The sequence below is a fragment of the Leuciscus leuciscus genome, assembly GCF_965113295.1.
Source record: "Leuciscus leuciscus genome assembly, chromosome: 1".
NCBI lineage: Eukaryota > Metazoa > Chordata > Actinopteri > Cypriniformes > Leuciscidae > Leuciscus > Leuciscus leuciscus.
Window position 1 is genome coordinate 6,656,902 of NC_138725.1, and position 18,960 is coordinate 6,675,861.

Sequence of the window (18,960 nt, forward strand, 5' to 3'; positions counted from 1 at the left end):
ACACATTATGTGTAAGTTAGTTATTCATAAATGATGGAAGTTCCATCATTAATGAATAACTACAAAGGAACAAATGATTAATGCATTGTTAACACTCTAGTAACAACTATTAACTAACAAGAAACTCTGATTAATGAATTAGTAAGTAATAGCGCTCTGAATGTGGTAGTTCTAAGAACACTGCAGGTTCATAATTAACGTGAATAATGCATAATGTATAAAAAATGGTAATGGTAGTAACCCACTAATAATGACTCAAGTATTATCAAATCCTTCAGAAGGAACTACGAATTATTTGGAACAGTATTATAAAGTTAAAAGCATGATAACTCCCTAGTAATGGCTAAAGTCATTGTAGGCTTTTTAGATTTTTGGAAGATTTGGAATAGTAATTCCTCCCGATTGATTTGGTAACACTTTAGTCATTACTAGTAGGTTACCAAGATCTTCACTTTAGAATACTGATCCAAATAATTAGTAGTTCCTTTAGAAAGATGTAGTAACACTTGAGTCAAAAACCTCAACAGCTAACAATGACTTCAGCCAATATTAGGGAGTTATCATGCTTTTCATTACCTTATATTATACATAATCTAGGGTTTAACGCTAAGGATTTTTTAGCTGGAAAATCCAGTCGGGCCAGTGATTCAAATTTTTACTTGCCCTGTAAAAAAATGGGCCTATAAAATAAGCCTAGTAGCCTACTCTAAAGTGTTACCAAATGTTTTTTTTTCCTTTTTTCATCTGACTGTGAGTGTTAACGCCTTGTTTAACTTTGTCTTTTTGGTCCCTCCAGAATGCAAACCAACAACGTTGTCAGAGTGAAGTTCAAAGATAGCAAGAAATATATTTTTTCTCCAACACCTTTTACATTTCAGATGTTTTTGGAATGTGGTGAGATATAACAAACTTTAACATTGTTAATATCATTACTACTTTTCCCTCTGAAAATATTTTTTTAATAGTAATATAATAAGTGTATGATTTTATCTTATGGGGTATAAAAATAACTGTTTTAGTTCCTTTGGCATTGCTGGCCTTTGTCAATTTCCCAATGGTTTGTCCCAATGGTTTGTCTTTTACAATGGATGTAAAAGTCTTTGATGACTCAAAGACAGAGGTTGAGACTTCCGCTTCCGGTCGCATGGCGTGAGCAGAGCAAGAGACCAGCTCCGTGTACATTGTATAAAATTTTATTTTCCAGACCAACTAATTTCAAACAAACAGAGCCACAATGTCCGTGAGATTAAAATGTCTCAAAGGAAGGGCAGACAATACAAAAAAAGTGAAGGCGCTAAAGCCAGCGGAGCCGCGGGGCTAACAGAAGAAGGCCCAATCTCACTAGGCAGTCTGCGTGCCGAACTGAGATCAGAATTTAACTCGTACAGAGACACCATGCAAACATTTCTTAAAACAGAAATAGAAGGCCTTGGCAAACAAATACGCGACGAGATCTCATCCTTGCGGGAGACAGCCAAATTGGACATGAAAACTATTCGTGACGAGCTAACGGAAAAAGTCGAGAGACTGTTTTCAATGCAAGCAGAAGCAGCTAACATACAGACGAGCATGAAGCAGTCCCTCAGCGACACTTCTGACAGGCTCACGGCTCTAGAGAATTCTTGCCAATCTCTTGCTGCTGATCATAAGAAACTCCAGGAAAAATGCGTCGATTTGGAGAACAGGAGCCGCCGCCAAAACATCAGGATACTAAACATCCCAGAGGGATCCGAAAACAACACACCCAACCGCGTTTGTGGCCAAGTTTCTGCCTAAAGTGCTTGGTGAAGAAAACTTTGACGGCCCCATTCTTATTGATCGTGCCCACAGAAGCCTTGCCCCCAAACCACGGCCCCGACCCATAATCGCTCGCCTTCACTACTACTCGGATAAAGAAAAGATCATGTCGTTGTCCCGGTCCAAAGGCAAGCTGTCCTTCGAGGGAGCACAGGTTCATATCTTCCCCGATATGAGCCCAGAGGTAGGACGACAACGAGCAGCCTTTAATCAAGTGAAAGCCAAACTACGTGATGCTGGAATTCAGTACAGAATGCTTTTCCCTGCCAAGCTGGAGATTACAGCCGATGGTTCCAAAATGTCTTTCACCGACCCACGGGCAGTGGAGAGGTTTATTGACAGCAATAAATCATCATGAGCGTTGAACGTAAGAACACTAATTTGAACACTTGTGTGTGGTAATGCTATGGCCTACACGAACTGAGTAACGGACTCTCAACCAGGTACCCAAAGAATGTGAATCCTTTTACCTTTTTTTTTTTTTTTTTACCTATTTGTTCTTACATTTCTTTACTACAGAATATTATTACGGTTATTTTTATTTATTCATGGGGAACTCTGGGTTACATTAGACATAGGTACTGGCCAAAATATGGTTAAGAAGGTCTGGAAAACGAAGGTCTTTTCTTTCTTTTTTTTAGGAGCTTAGTGGTAAGTCAAATGTTCACACACCTCTCTGCGGGTATAAATAACCTTTCTTTTGGGAATATGCGCTTCCTCTGTAGTTCTGACGGAGCAGCTAGTTCAGGGGAGTTCAGGGAGGGAGCAGGGTTTGTTGTATTTAGGGACTTTGGTTTATTCTGTGTTTTTACCTGCACTACAATTGAATATAACTGATTTTTATTGGAGACCGTCCAAAAAAACGAAACTGAGTAGCCACATTTTTTTTTAATTTTTCCAACTAAACAGTTATGGCTAAAAACTATATTTTAGACTCATCTAGTCACAAACACTTGGTCAAAATTATTTCCTGGAATTGTAAAGGACTTAATGGACCTATTAAACGAGGAAATGTACTGACCCACCTTAAAAAATTAGAGATGGATATCGGGTTTTTACAAGAAACACACTTGAGAGATCAGGATCATAAACGGTTACGAACTAAATGGATTGGACAGATATTTCATTCTAAATTCCCAGTAAAAAACAGAGGCGCAGCTATAATTATTAGACAATTCCCTTCTTAGCATCAAAAATAATATCTGATCCTCGAGGACAATATATTATTGTTACAGGAAAATTGTACAATAAACCAGTCACTCTAGCTAGTGTATACACCCCCAATATTGATGATGAGGCTTTTATTACCTCTTTCTTTACAGCATTACCTAATATGGATTCTCATAAATTGATTATTGGAGGGGATTTTAATTTGGTGTTAGACCCAATAATTGATAGGTCATCACAAAAACCATCCAACATATCAAAGTCTGCTAAAACCATTCATGCACTCATGAATACCTATAAATTATTTTATCCATTTAGAGTTTTATCTCCCAACACAAGGAAATATTCTTATTTCTCTCCGGTTCATCATTCGTTTTCTGGAATAGATTTCTTTTTAATTGATTATGCATATTTAACAAACATCAAACACTGTGATTACGAAGCAATTGTGTTATCTGATCATAGTCCAGTATCATTCCACATAGAGATGGGACATGACCTGACAACCAAAAAATGGCGGTTTAATAATGCTCTTTTATCGGATGATAAAGTAATAGAAGAACTGCAAAAACAAATTGATATATTTCTGAATACAAATGATGATCCAGAGATCAAAAGATCCACCTTGTGGGAAACATTTAAAGCATACATGAGGGGCCAGATTATTTGCTTGAGTAGCTTGAAAAATAAACGGCGAAGGGAAAAGGAGTTGAAATTGACCCAAGAACTTAAAGAAATTGACAGAGTTTATGCTAACTCCCCCACACCAGACCTTTATAAAAGAAAGCAATCGTTGCAGACCGAACTCAATTTATTATACACTGCAGAAACGACTAAATTCTTGACACAATTAAAACACAAATATTATGAATATGGGGAAAAAAACAGGTAAATTATTAGCCCAGCAAATTAAAGAAGAAGCAGCGTCAAGGTTAATAACAGAGATACGGACAGATTCCGGTCAGACAACAACTGATCCTAAAATAATAAATGACACATTCAAGAATTTCTATTCTAAATTGTATTCTTCAGAATCCAAAAATGATTCAAACTTAATAGAACAATTTTTTTTATAAACTTCAGATACCTACTACACATTTAGAAAACAAAAAATTATTAGAACAACCTATTTCAAACTTAGAAATAAAACAAGCTATACAGTGTATGCAAAACTCTAAGTGCCCTGGACCTGATGGTTACAGTGTTGAATTTTATAAGGCTTTTATAGATCAAATTTCAACACTTCTATTAAGTGTCTACAATGAAGCATTGACTACAGGTTCTCTACCTCCAACGTTATACGATGCCTGCATCTCTTTAATCCATAAATCTGGCAAAGACCCTCTAGAACCAGGTTCATATAGACCCATAAGCCTTTTGAATGTGGATAATAAAATTTTGGCAAAGATCTTAGCCATATGTTTGGAAAAGGTCCTTCCAACCGTTGTGTCACCAGACCAAACTGGATTTGTTAAAGACAGGCAGTTGTTTTTTAACATCAGGCGACTGTTCAACATTATCTACACTCAGAATCCAAATAAAGAAGTATCCGAAATATTGGTCTCACTAGATGCCGAGAAGGCCTTCGACAGGGTCGAGTGGGATTTTCTCTTCTTGGCCCTGTCAAGGTTTGGATTTGGCCCCTACTACATTTCTTTAATTCAACTACTTTATGCTCAGCCTAAAGCATGTGTTCACACAAATAATATGGATTCTTGCTCTTTTCCTCTTCACCGTTCAACACGACAAGGCTGCCCTTTGTCTCCCTTGTTGTTCGCGCTGGTCATAGAACCTCTTGCTATTTTGCTGCGCTCTACGGGGGATTATAAGGGGATTGTAAGAGGAGATAAGGAGCATAAGGTGTCCTTATATGCGGACGATCTGCTTCTATATATTTCAGATCCATCTCTGTCTCTACTAAAAATTATGACCATGCTATCGGACTTCGGTAAAGTATCAGGATATAAAATTAACCTGTCAAAAAGCATATTGTTTCCGATCAGCTCTAGGGCAAAAGATCAAGTACATACACTCTCCCCTTTTCCCTTTGCTGTTTTAGACTGTTTTAAATATCTCTGAATAAATATCACACAGGAAATATCTGGCCTTTTCAGCAAAAACTTTGTAAACCTATATAAACAAACGGAGCAACAGATTGAGAGGTGGTCTAATCTTCCGATCTCTCTCGCTGGCCGAATTAATATTATAAGAATGAATGTTTTACCAAAATATTTATTTTTATTTCAGTGTGTTCCAATTTTGATTGGTAAGAAATTTTTTACCAAAATAGATTCTTTAATTGCGTCCTTTATTTGGAATAAAAAGATACCAAGAATTAAAAAATCCTTTTTACAAAGACCCAAACCCATAGGAGGAATGGGATTGCCCAGCTTCCGGCTCTATTATTGGTCCTGTAATATTCGATGTATGTCATTTTGGAATGGATTTCACAAACCTGATTGGGAACAGATGGAAAATCAAGCTTTTTCTCCTAATACACTAAAATCATTGATACATTACACCTCTGATCTTTCTAAATTTAAGGCTCAGAATCCTGTTGTGTCCCACTCACAAAAAATTTGGTCTCAGATTAGAAGACATTTTCATTGGAATCAATGTTCAGTCCTTACACCAATAACTGGTAATCAAGCACATAAGCTGTTTTCAGGTCAAACATTTCAACAATGGGACCTTAAAGGAGTGCACACAATTAAAGACCTCTTCATTGATCAAATATTTCCAACATTTGAACAATTAATACATAAATTTAATATTGAGAACAAAGACTTTTTTAAATACTTGCAAATGCGCAACTTTACTAAAGCAACATTTCCCTCTTTTCCCAATCAGCCTGAAGTATGTCCTATGAACAATGTATTTTTGAACAACCCACTTAAAAAAGGTTCTATTTCTAGAATATATAATTACCTTTCACAGATAGATAATACAACTACACTTGACCATATAAAGGATGCTTGGAGTGAAGACTTAGGAATAAACATCACAGACGACCAACGACCTCCTCCTCAGTCTGTATCAGACACGGTCTGCTCTAGTTTAAAATCCTGCACCGATTACACCTTTCCAAACAAAGACTGTCCAGGATGTTTCCGGGAGTGGACGCCTCTTGTGAACGTTGTGGCTATGCCCCTGCTTCATTGTCACATACATTTTGGGACTGTCCCCACATCACCCTCTATTGGTCTAAAATAATTGAGACTTTGTCAGCAATTTTTAATGTTAGACTCCCAGCAGATCCTGTAATGTCACTGTTTGGTGTTGTACCTACAGATATACATTTAAACAGCTCAAAAAATAATGTATTGTGTTTTGTGATGTTGCTAGCCAGACGTCTAATTTTACTAAACTGGAAAAATAAAACTCCTCCTACTCATCAAAACCTTTTTAGAGACGTAATGCAATATTTACAATTGGAAAAAATTAAATATTCTTTAAGGAAGAAAGAACAAACATTTTACTCAATTTGGCAACCTTTTATTAATTAGGGACCGTTCGGTATTTATGGCAGGGGCCACCGGAGGAAAATAGGGGAGGGTCATGTCTTTTTATTCTTTGTTGAGGGGAGAGTCATTCAACTTTTTTTAGTCTAGGGGGAGGGTCACCCAACTTTTATATACATGAAAACAGCAACATTTCAAAGTGGCTTGTTTGGTGATATTTTTTTCCATTTAGCTCCATGTTGATCTCGCGTAATCAGCCCCCCTTCGATATCAGATGGGTCTGACCCAACAAAAATCCAGTTTGGCGCTGTTTGAAAAATGCATCATGTCAGAACAGAATGCCAATGAAATGTTTACCCGGCAAAGCTTTAAAGCACGAGCAAATAATGAACTTTTGTGATTGCGAATAAGTGCACAGTGTCCTGTGAGTGTAACTCTACCACTGCATTAACATGTGATGTGAACGTCGAGTTTTACAGTATTGCGACTGAGGCGCCAGAACTGCTGCTGATAGAATGTGCGCTGTAGCGCGATACTACCATATTTTAGTTCCATTCTTATTTTGTTTCCACGATGTGTAAGATGTAGGGCTACCACATCTTTAAATTACTATTAGTATTATTTAAGTTAACATAATAAAATACGTAGACCTACACCACAAAAACTAGTTGAGGATAAATTCGTTAAAATTGGGCGATTCCAGTGTTATAGACGTAACATTTGCAGTCAAAACTTGAAATATAAATTCTCAGAAAATGCATTTGATACCAATATTTTGGAGTCAAGACATTAGAAAAATAAAGGAGTCAAGACATTAGAAAAATATCAGTCTACACATTAAATTTTATATTTAATATGAGGGAAATACACATGTGACGTGACGTGACACAAAAAAAATCTTTAACTTTTAGGTGGCAAAAATATGTTTGAGTAATTCTTCTATAAATTACACTGTGCAAACCAAAAGATATATACCCACCGGATGAATAAAGATCGGCCTCCACAGAACATAAAATATTATTTTTATTTTATTTTTCGTGTTTGCATTTATGTGAAAAAAAACAACAAAAAAAAACAATGTTAAGGGCGTGACAGTTCTCCATTACGGACATGATTGCTCTGAAAGCGACTTTAAAAATTTCACAGAGACCTCAAACAGAAAGCACAAAGCCTTTCTTTAAAGTGAATTTCGTTTTTTTATTAATTGTATCTTAATTTTAATCAATGTTTCATCTGGATTTAATAAATAAGAAGTAAATATAGTAGAAAATAGATAATCACGGAGGCGCGGGCGAGTGAACTGGACTCTTGTCTCATAAATGAACCGAAACTCAGCGTAAGGTATGCTACTTGCCTCACAGACCTGAGAAATATATAGAAAGCTTGAAATGTCTACTTTTAAACAGAACAATTCAAAACGAAGGAAAACCGACTGCTTTCTGCTTATGAAATGTGCATTTCTCTCTGGCGCGTTCTGAGAAGATCGCGACGCATCGTCAACTTCATCTTTGCAGTCGACACAGAAAACACTTGTTTATTAATAAACAATTAAAATGTTTCCTTGCTATATTTGACATATTAATAATCATTACTTTTGCTGGTTCTTTGTGACAGCTTTTAGATGCTTTATTGGCAGCCCCACCCACATGTTGAACGAGTCACAAACATCAGCACCGAAAACATGATTTTTTTCAAATCTAAAATCAAAAATCGTGATACGAACCGAATCGTAGGTTTGGTCTATCGTTACAGCCCTAGTAAGATGAGAAAGCAAGAGTTTATGGTTTAAAAAAACAAAACAAAAAACAATGGCTATCTGAACATCTTTGCCAAGCGCAAACCAGTACAGAAGTAGGCTAATCAATAAATTATCGGGGAGGGTCATGCCTTTTTTCACAAACATTTTGGAGGGTCATAGAAAAATGTATTGCTGGCGAAGGGAGGGTCATGTCTTTTTTGACAACAGATCTCAAAACTCCTCCGGTGGCTCCTTAAATAAAAAACGAACAGTCCCTTAATATATCATTATTTAGGGACAAATCATTGTTTGATTTACCGCTCCGAGCGGGACTTTCAATGTCAGCATTTTGATTTCGGCAAATCAGTTTAGGCGAATGCAAACAACTTGATTATTGATTCCAACATCCACCCACACAAGAAAACGTGCAACCTAACGTTACCTGAGGGAATAATACGCTGATTTACTGCTCAAAAAATATTTCTGATTGTTATCAATGTAGAAAACTGTTTTTTGTTTTGTTTTGTTTTTCAGGATTCTTTGATTAATAGAAAGTTTCAGAGTTTTCAACGTTATAAATGTCTATACTGTAACTTTTGATCAATTGAATGCATCCGTGCCTATTACTTTTCTTAATTTCTTAAAAAAATCTTACTGACCCCAAATTACTTTTACTGGTTCTTTGTGGCAAGCTTTATGCGTGCGCTTGTGCGGCTATATTACGTAAACGCTCATTATCCTGTAGGCTATATAGCCTATTTAAGTAATTTAAGTAATTCAATTAATATAAAGGGGCGATTTGTCCACTAATGGCTTAAATGAATAACTATAGTCGATTAGAAAATGTTTTTTTGTCGGAGGCAGCCCTTATTCCACATATTTACAAACGCCGTGGGCGCACCGCTTCACCATCTTGCTTGGAGAATGTTTGTCGGACATGCTCACATAGTAACGGTTGCTATGATGTGTGATTGGACAATGGCCGTTTTGGGGGAGGGGCCGGCGAAAGGTCAATTGAATGTTCATGCCTACGAGTTGTGGGCGGTGTTCTTTGTATAAATATACAAATTATTTTCCGTTCAGTTTTTATTATGTTAACTTTCTAACGCCAAGCTTTTGTATTATAATTATAATTATTATTTACAATAATAAATAAATAAATGATGATGATAATAATGAATGAATAAATAAAATGTTGTGTTATGATTAAAATTATCTTGCTGTATAAATGTTTATAATATTTAATATTATACATTTAATGTTTAATATTATATATTTAATTTAATATATTTTATATTCAATGGTGTTCCTGCAAGTGTAAATAAATCCTTTTATTGCGTCGACCACATGACATTCTACCTAAATTGTATTTATATTCTTTTATTTATGAATCTGTCTATAATGTATATAATTTCTGAATTGAAATGATTAAAATGATCTTGCTGTATAAATGTTTATAATATTGAATTGTAATTACCTGGAAAAACAGCACAACATACAGAAATACAGATATAGAATAAAAAAAAATATATATACTATAGGACAAACTGAAATTCCATGAAAATAAATCTGAATGAAGGACTCTAAGAATAATACGATCCTATAAGAATCAAATTAGATCCTACAGGACAAAGTGAAATTCCATTAAAAAAAATCAGAATGTCCAATAGGATTCTAAGAATCCAATAAGATCCTACAGGATAAACTGAAATTCCAATAGGATTTTTTGACCGCTGGTTGCCCAGACAGCAGGTGACTGCGAGCCGGATCCGTCTTCAAACCGGCAAATCCGCGTCAAGCCGCCTTTCCACTGCGCACGACATTCGCATTCGATTGTCGCATTTCGCCCCCTGGTGTCAGTCACACGGAACTTTGAAATTGGTCGTGATGCAACCGTTACCCTCGGCTATTCACAATGGTAAAATTAATGATTTTAATGAATGTAATGCATGCATGAATATATCCACACAAAACAAATGACCCTCAATACATCTTATATATAAAAAACAGTCGATTTTATAGAGCTAATCAATATAAATATTGATTTAATATGATACAAATATTTTTTTCAGCCATAATTATTAATTACCGTCATTTTGCAGGAATAGCGTTTACATTAAAGTATTAAAATATTGGTAATTCTAGCTTCGCGCTCATAGTTTTGATTAGAATACATCACATCCGGTCGACCGGTCGCATACGGTCTAGCCGCAGAAGTTCAGATATTTCAACGCATTCGAAGCTCAAATCGGATCCGAAATTTCCGCATACGCTTATGATCGGAACTCCCCGCAACTCCCGTACGACTCTCCATAGGAAATGAATGACTTCCGGTCCGACGTTTGTCGTTTGCAGTGGAAAGGCGGCTTCACAGTCACATCCGTTTCACTGCTCTAAAACGGATCCAGCCCGGGCCCGATTTCAGTGGGCGGGAACAACAGTCGCAAAACAGATTCGGGCCGTATCTGTGGAGACGAGCGCGCAAAACTTTTTTTCTGGAGTTTAGAAGAGGCTGCCACAGTCGGTACTCGGTATCCTACCTCACTTCACCAAGGTAAGTCACACATGGTCAAACTGTTTTATTAATTAATTAATTTCTTATTGATTATATTGTGTACTCGTTAGCTTAAATAGATCGGCATTGAATCGTAATGTTAGCTAACTCTTTTTTATGTTTTCAGAGGGCATATGCTAACACGAAGATGACCCAAAGGATTGTAATTATATGTAATTGACGAATTTTAACTGCTTTAATTAATTTTCACTGTTGTTAAAGTTTTAACTGCGGAAATGTTAGTGATAGGCTAGCGTTAGCTTAAACTAGCTATTAAATACAATTAACTAACCATGAACAATACATTTGTTACTGTATTTGTTAATGTTAGTTAATATAAATACAGTTGTTCATTGTTTGGTCATGTTACTTCACAGTGCATTAACTAAGGTTAACAAACAGCCTAACGTTACAACATTTTATTTTAATAATGCATTAGTAAATGTAGAAATTAACATTAAATAAGATTAATAAATGATGTAGAAGTGCAGTTAATTTTGAGTTTGTCAACTAATGATGCTATTCTCTTCTGCTCACCAACACTGTGGTTATTTAATCAAAAATACAGTAATATTGTGAAATATTATTACATTCTATAGTAAAATATAGGCTTATTTATCAAAGCTATAATTTTCAGCATCATTGCTCCAGTCTTCAGTGTCACATGATCCTTCAGAAATCATTCTAATATGATGATTTGATGCTCAAGAAACATTTATGATTATTATCAATGTTGAAAACAGTTGTACTGCTTCATATTTTTGTGGAAACAACTATACCATTCAAACATCTGTTGTAAGATTAATACTTTTATTAATCAAGGATGTCTTAAATCGATCGATATTAACAGTCAATTACATTTAAAATGTTACAAAAGAATTTATATTTAGTAAATGCTTTAATAATCTTAATTTAATAAATGTTCAACTTGAACTTTATATTTATCAAAGAATCATGAAAAAAATATCACCATTTCCACAAAAATGTTAAAGGGTAACTAAACCCCTGGTCAGAGCCTGACTCCACCCACTGGCAATATTTGAAAAATGCTAGAAAAGTGGGCAGACCCCAGCGGAGCGATAGAGGGGACGAACCGGGGGCGGGGGGGCGTGCACCTGAGACCTGCTGTCAGACTCTCTAAAATGGAGAGTGACTCACAGGGTCACAAGTAAGGAATAATTGACTTCAGGCCGTTGAATTATTAGAAAAACGCGAAGCGGAGTGGCCGTTACACCTCGGGTGTGCATTATTTTTCTAATAATTCAACGGCCTGAAGTCAATTATTCCGCTTATACTACAGTTACCACACCTCGAAACATTGTTCAGATTATGTATTTCAAGACGTTTGTAAAGTTTTTGTCATTAAAACGCTCTTGTATGTAGGACTAATTTCTTACGCATCTAATCCCATGCCTCCGTTGCTAATTCCAAAACGTCATTTCAGAGTTAGTAACGGAGGTTTGAGCCGCTGATAGCAGACTAATGCTGAGGACACACGACTAGCTGACACATTCTCTGACTGTTTCATCGACTGCAGCAGATTTTAAACACCGACTTTGAACACAGACTGAACGCGCTGAACACGCGCGGGCATGATCAGTCATAAGTATCAAATTACATTCATAACCGGCCTTAAAGTGTGTTCCCGGCTTTATGCAGTTATTAATGCAGTTATTAGAGAGAGATGTTGCATAAATGAGACAGAAAAGCATGTGCGTCAATATTATTATTTATTAATTAATTCAATCGTTTTAATTAATTCGTTAATTCTTTTTTTTTTCTATTATTGACAGATGACAGTAGACTAGCCAAATAAATGAAACCCAAAGCCCTTTTAACAAGTAGGCCTATCAATAATTATTTATTTGTTATTATCTGCAATAAAAATCCGTGCTGCAGGACTATCCATTTATTTAGCCTATATTCAGTTTAATTTTCTATTGATTATAGATAGGACTTTATAGTTTATTTATTCAAATTAAACTGCATGTTTCTATTGATTGTGAAGCTAGACATTGAAAATTGCAGATCAAGCGCATGGGGTGAAATGCTTTTTCTTGTTATGAATTGTATCCTATTTTCCGTTATTACAGTTGACTACGCGAAGTGATATGGAACTGTAATGCGGTCGAGACCTGCCTGGAACTACTTTAGCCGTGCGTTTCCCTGAAAATAATGCACACCTTAGAACGTTCGTCAACCAATCAGATTCAAGCATTCAACGGCCCTGTAGTATAAGACTACATAAAGTACATGCATCTGATGAGTTTTATCGAGTTGATGTCAATAGCGCGCGCTCTCTATAGGCATATTCATATTTTGCCGCTATGTGAAAAAATCCAGCAAAATGCGCCGACGCGTTTGTCGACCCCAGAGGATTAACTTTAGCCTAACCATAAATTGTGATTAAAATCTATATGATCACTCACATCAAGACGCCGCTGCGGTGGTGGAGTCCATGCAGGAGGAGCAGCGTTTGGCACTGCGTCGCTTTTCAGCGCGAGCTGTGTGGAGAAGCCCATTTCCACCTCTATTGCGTTGGAGAAGCAATTCCGCGTAAAATGCAGGTTTCACACTCACGGTCTTCCAGGCCAAGTGCATGCAACCACTGTCGCCTAATTTCCAAGTCTGCTGGAAAGCTATGCAGTCCAGCAGTGCTGTTGCAACCTGCAACACTACACCTACGTACCCTCCTGACCACTGTACTAAATACAGATAAATCTACGCTAGCTCGTACCAAGGGCGTGGTGAGCTCGTACCAAGGGCGTGGTGAGCTGGAACCTGCTTACGTCACCTGCCACCGCAAACATCCAATAGGAAAATTCAACTGCAGTAGCCACCGTTCAACCTGAAGAGGGCAGCACTCAGACGTTTTTACACCATATATTGTCAAATTAAAACACTTTATACCCAAATGTCAAAAAAGTTACTGGAATCAATGAACAGCATTAATAAAGCCCCATTCTTACAGATCATTAACTAAAAAAAGTTGGTTTAGGGTTTAGTTACCCTTTAAGCAGCACAACCGTTTTCAACATTGATAATAATAATAAGAAAAAATGTTACCCGAGTTCCAAATCAGCATATTAGAATGATTTCTGAAGGATCATGTGATATCTGATTCTGATCAATTTAAATTACCGTATTTGAATTCCGCACTATAAGGCGCACCGGATTATAAGGCGCACCTTCAATGAATGGCCTATTTTAGAACTGTTTTCATATATAGGGCGCACCGGATTATAAGGCGCATAGAATAGAAGATACTGCAGTCAAACGTTTGACTGGGTTTGCGTTATGCAGTGGTCACCAACCTTTTCAAGCCTAAGATCACACCCAAAGTCCAAATGTAAACCAAGATCTACCACTTGCAAAAAAATATGAAAAAACAAGTGGCTGAGCTGTAAAACCTTGTTTATATTCGACGCGTCCGCATGAGCGCGAAGGTAATAAAAAACGAATATCCGTCTGCTCGGGCAGATTCGGCTCAAAGTCGTGCATCTTCGGATGCGGAGGCGCGCGCGCAGCAAAATTACGTCATTGTGACAGCGCGCACGCCTCCACATCCGAAGATGCACGACTTTGAGCCGAATCTGCCCGAGCAGACGGATATTAGTACATCTCATCACACCGGCACCCAGTTTGCGCGTCTAAATCAGTTGTATGGTCTGGTGTTCAGTCTAAAACAAAACAGTTGCGTCAAGTATAAATGCCTCGTCTGTTTGGGGAGGTGCGCGCGCAGTCAGCGGAGGCTCGCGCTCCGGTGCCAGGCGAAAGTATAAACAAGGTTTAAGTCAGCGGTTGTTTTACAGACATTAATATAAGGCGCCAGATCCATATATAAGGCGCTCCGGATTATAAGGCGCACTGTCGTTTTTTGAAAAAATTAAAGGCTTTTAAGTGCGCCTTATAGTGCGGAAAATACGGTAATGTTTAAGTAATTGATATAGACCTACCAGTTTATCCCTTAACTGATCTACATTATAGAAGAACTATAAATCAGGGCTCAGAAGCTTATTAGTTGGAGGTTGATGTTTTTTGCACATCTTTTTTTTCTCAACAGGAGCTGTAAGGAAAAACCAGTCTTCTACCAGTGCAGCAGATAGTGGAATAGGTTCTTGCGGCATCCGTTGATTTGACCTTTGACCCGTGATGGCGGCTGGAAGGAACGTTCAAGAGCCAAAGAGGCCTTAACTGAGGTAAATATCAGATATAAGAAGCACAGCACAGTACAGCACAGCCGTCAGATTCTTTATTTAGTGCGACAATTACATGAATATCTAAAATCTTTCTTCTTGGTCTTTTTTTTTCTTTTTCAGATGCCTCATGGGAATTAAACGGCACATATGAAGTGGTTTGTAATACCATGGCTTTCCGACCTGTCCTGATTGTTTTTTGATGTGTTTACAGTTCATTCTATAAAATTATTTTGGTAACACTTTACAATAAGGTTCATTGGTTAACATTAGTTAACAACCTTAGTTAACAGGAACTAAGAATGAACTGCACTTCTTCAGCATTTATTAATCTTAGTTCATATTAATTTCAACATTCACTAATACGTTATTAAAATCAAAGATTGTATTTGTTAACATTAGTTAATGCACTGTGAACTAACATGAACAATGAACAGCTGAATTTTTATTAACTAACATTATCAAACATGAATAAATACTGTAACAAATGTTTGGCTCATTGTTAGTTCATGTTAGTTAATACATTAAGTAATGAAACTTATTGTAAAGTGTTACCATTATTTTTTGTATGTTTTTTCTTTGCAGCTTTTCACTGCCTCTGATCAATGCCACATTTTTTGGGGATAAATAATACATTCATGAGGCTTATGTCACTACACAACCTGAATACTCATTCAAAAACATTCTTTCAAATATACATTGAGAAAAGTTCTGAGATTGTGTCACTGTTTTAAAGGGAAAGTTCACTGGAAAATGAAAATTTGCTCTTAATTTATTCACCGTCAAGCCATCCAAGATATAGGTGACTGTTTTTCAGTTAAACAGTAAAGAAGATTTTTAGCTGAAACTGTGGTCTTTGGTGATTCATATAATGCAATTTAATGGCTACTGTCACTTTGAGAGTAAAAAACCAAACATATCACATGCAAAACAAGACTGCCGTGACACAGGACTGTTTGCAGAGGCTGTGGATTACAGGTAATAATGTTGTAAATAATGTTCAGTTTCTTTGACAGACCAATTGTTTTGCTTCATACGACCTCAATGAATCGTCAGGAGCCACAGGTATTCATGTTGTTTTGCCTGTAATGTTTTTTTTGACTCTCAAACTGACTGTAACTATTGACTTACATTATACGAATCATCAAGGACCACATTTTCAGCTAAAAATCTTCTTTACTGTTCAACTTGTAGTTGCGTAGCTGTCAATGGAGGGAAAGAAATCTCAGATTTCATTAAAAAGATCTCAGTTAATTTGTGTTCAGAAGATGAATGAAAGTCTTACGGGAACGACATGAAAGTCAGTAATTAATGACAGAATTTAAATTTTTGTGTGAACTATCCCGTTAATGGCAAGTAGAGACTTAAGTGTTTTATATAAACTTTGAGTACTTGTGCAAAAATTATCAAAAGAAAAAGAAAAGATGCACAGTGGCACTGTTTTGCATTGTTTTGTGAATTTGTTTTAATATGCTTAATAAATAAAAAATGGATAAAAAATAAAGCCCTTGAATATGTCAAATTTACTGTCCAAATAATTTTTCTTTGAATGCATGTTTACTGTGAAGTAGTGGCTGTGAGTTAGTGTTGACACTAGATTATCAGGTGGTATTTTAGTGTAAAAAATATTTATTGCCTAAGCATTTTGTGTTAAAACCAAAAAATATCAGTGGCATAAGACCATAAGATATTAGATCATGTAAATGAGAAGATTCATGAAATTCTAGATATGTATACTACTTAGAGCGAGCAAGCGAGTGTGTTTGTGTACTGTCAACAAAATGAGCTGGCCCTGATCCGGCATGATTCTGGACCAGATCCAGAACAGAGCTGGACCAGATCTGGCCCACACTTGGGCCAAATCGCCATAAAGGAATCCGGAGCTGGCCCAGTTCTGGTCCAGATGAGAAAAAAACGGATCCGTGCCGGTATTGGCCCGTTGTGCCAAAAGACACCGGCCCGAGTCCGTTGCGCGGATCTGGCCCAGAACTTACGAAGTGTCTGGGCCATATGTGGGTTAATTACCCACATATGTTATTACCCACATAATGGGTAATAATGGGTAACAATTTAATTAATGGGTAACAATTAACCATAATGTGGGTAATGGGTAATTACCCACATTATGGTTAATTACCATTAGATGTGGTAATAATTTAGTTGATTATTAATCAACTAAACGGATGAGTTTAGTTAAAAAAATTCACCCCCCTCACTGTTGTTATGAAGGGCAAAATTAGCTGTATAGACCAAAGCCACATAGAGATCCAGGCTGTAAACATGTTTTTTTCTGCTGTAAAGTTGGTCATTTTAACATGGGGGAGATACAGATTTGACTCACTTCTGCAGCCAGCCTCAAGCGGCCAGTCAATGAATTGCAGTTTAACTCACTTCCGTGTTGGTTTCAAGAGAGAGACGGGGGCCCTGTCCCAAATGGCACACTCCGGACTTGTGGACTTCCTCAGAGTCCACACTTTGGTGACGTCATGTAGTGCAGACCTATAGGGCCCTTGGCGCGAGTCCACGAGGGCGCATTGAGAGGTATTTTTGGGACAGACTCGATCGGCATGCCGGAAATAACGGTCTGGTTGTTGTTGGACAGGAGAAATCACATTTTTGCGCTACACAGCCTCATTTTACAGTTCTATATTGTGCATATCACCTGGGCATTAGACAATAGATATCATGCTTATTTAAATGATGTATACAGTTGTACATAATAATACATAATGTTCCATTTGAACTAAGATTACAATTTTAAAACATAATTTAAACTTAATTTTTTCAATTTACACGTTTCAATATTCATACTATACATATGACTCAGTAAAGCCCTACCATTCGGTTCTTTTTATTTAATGAATCATAATGCGATCGTATTATTAAACGCGCTATTATTATGTTTGAGACATCAACCACTGCTGGATGACCATAATGTTTGTATAAACTGTAGGCTAGGTAACAACTGGTAAAATGTACGTTTAGGTCATAAAAACCGTAATATTTTCTTCTCAGTCATGTCAACAATTATCCGTGAGTGAAATCTCCACCCATCTGTTGTCTGATTGGCCTTTCGCAAGGATTCCTGGGTAGTTAAAGTGCGTGGAACCTGCTTCTATGCGGGCATCGTGGAAGACCGCTTCAAGGGTAGGCTACAAAGGGGGCGCTGCTGAGCACACTTCAGAGCGGTAAAATGCTGAATGGGACGGCCTACGGACTCGTAGACTCAGCGAGCACGCGCAATTCAAGGCCACAAGACCGAAAGTCCGCATGAAGTGCGCCATTTGGGACAGGGCCGGGGAGGTTGCCGCTTGACTGGAACGCAGCACGTGTTCCACAATCTGTGTGGAATCTGCGTGGCCCTGTCCTGATTGGCTGCAGGGGTGTCCCGTGTACGCGCGTGGCCGCGTGCTTTGGAGGCCGATGACGTCACCGCTCGCTCAAGCCGTCTCTTCCCTCATTGAGAGTTTCAGTGTCGAGTCTTCTGAGGCGAGGAGAGCAGTTCACGGTATTTCTCATATTTACACAACCATCACACACACTTTATACAGTTTGATTAAGCGACAGGCTCATTGCTGTATTGTTTTCATCGATCACAGCGATACTTGTGCGTCTTTTCTGGCGTCTTCCTTCTGAAATAAACATTTAGTGCAGCAGCAGCGAGCATGAGGAGAATATGTTGAGTTCATTCAGACCTGAGCGATGTTGTGTTCGTTTGTGTGATTGTCTCGATGTTTGGAGTGAGAACTGTTACTGAATGTCAAGTTAAAGTTTGAGATCTGTGAGGGGAATCGATCTCAAGTGTTTCTGTTGCCATTTTCATGTTTAACGTTAACTTACCTTTATTTATTTGTCGACATTTATCTTTGGCAGATTACATTTACTTATTAAAATTGATGTAGACACTTTATAATGCCCCTGAATGAGCAATGAATGTGGGAAATATCAAATCTATACATGCATTGGAATAGGCTATTACTGAAGATTGACACAGGAAACATTGCATTTTCTTCATTTTTAAAAGTTTTATGTTCATTGTCAGTTTCT

At 37.3% G+C, this 18,960-nt stretch overlaps 3 protein-coding genes across 5 annotated transcripts in view; 2 read left to right on the forward strand and 1 right to left on the reverse strand.

Annotated features, from left to right (window-relative positions):
* Positions 1–16,426, forward strand: part of LOC309492118 (uncharacterized protein) — a 37,045-nt gene extending 20,619 nt beyond the window's left edge. The window contains exons 5-7 of one of the 3 annotated variants that reach the window (XM_082160957.1): positions 797–894; positions 14,781–14,916; positions 15,037–16,426. The gene's annotated coding sequence lies outside the window, so the exon portion shown is untranslated. Of the gene's footprint in view, positions 1–796; positions 4,922–14,780; positions 14,917–15,036 lie in introns of those variants that run through there. The other 2 variants (XM_082160958.1, XM_082160959.1) reach the window with 2 other exon arrangements.
* LOC309492186 (uncharacterized protein) overlaps positions 1–18,960 on the reverse strand; it is a 202,022-nt gene that overhangs the window by 80,944 nt on the left and 102,118 nt on the right. The gene's annotated exons all lie outside the window — the stretch shown is intronic.
* Positions 1–18,960, forward strand: part of LOC309490425 (uncharacterized protein) — a 131,133-nt gene that overhangs the window by 19,190 nt on the left and 92,983 nt on the right. The window lies entirely within an intron of this gene.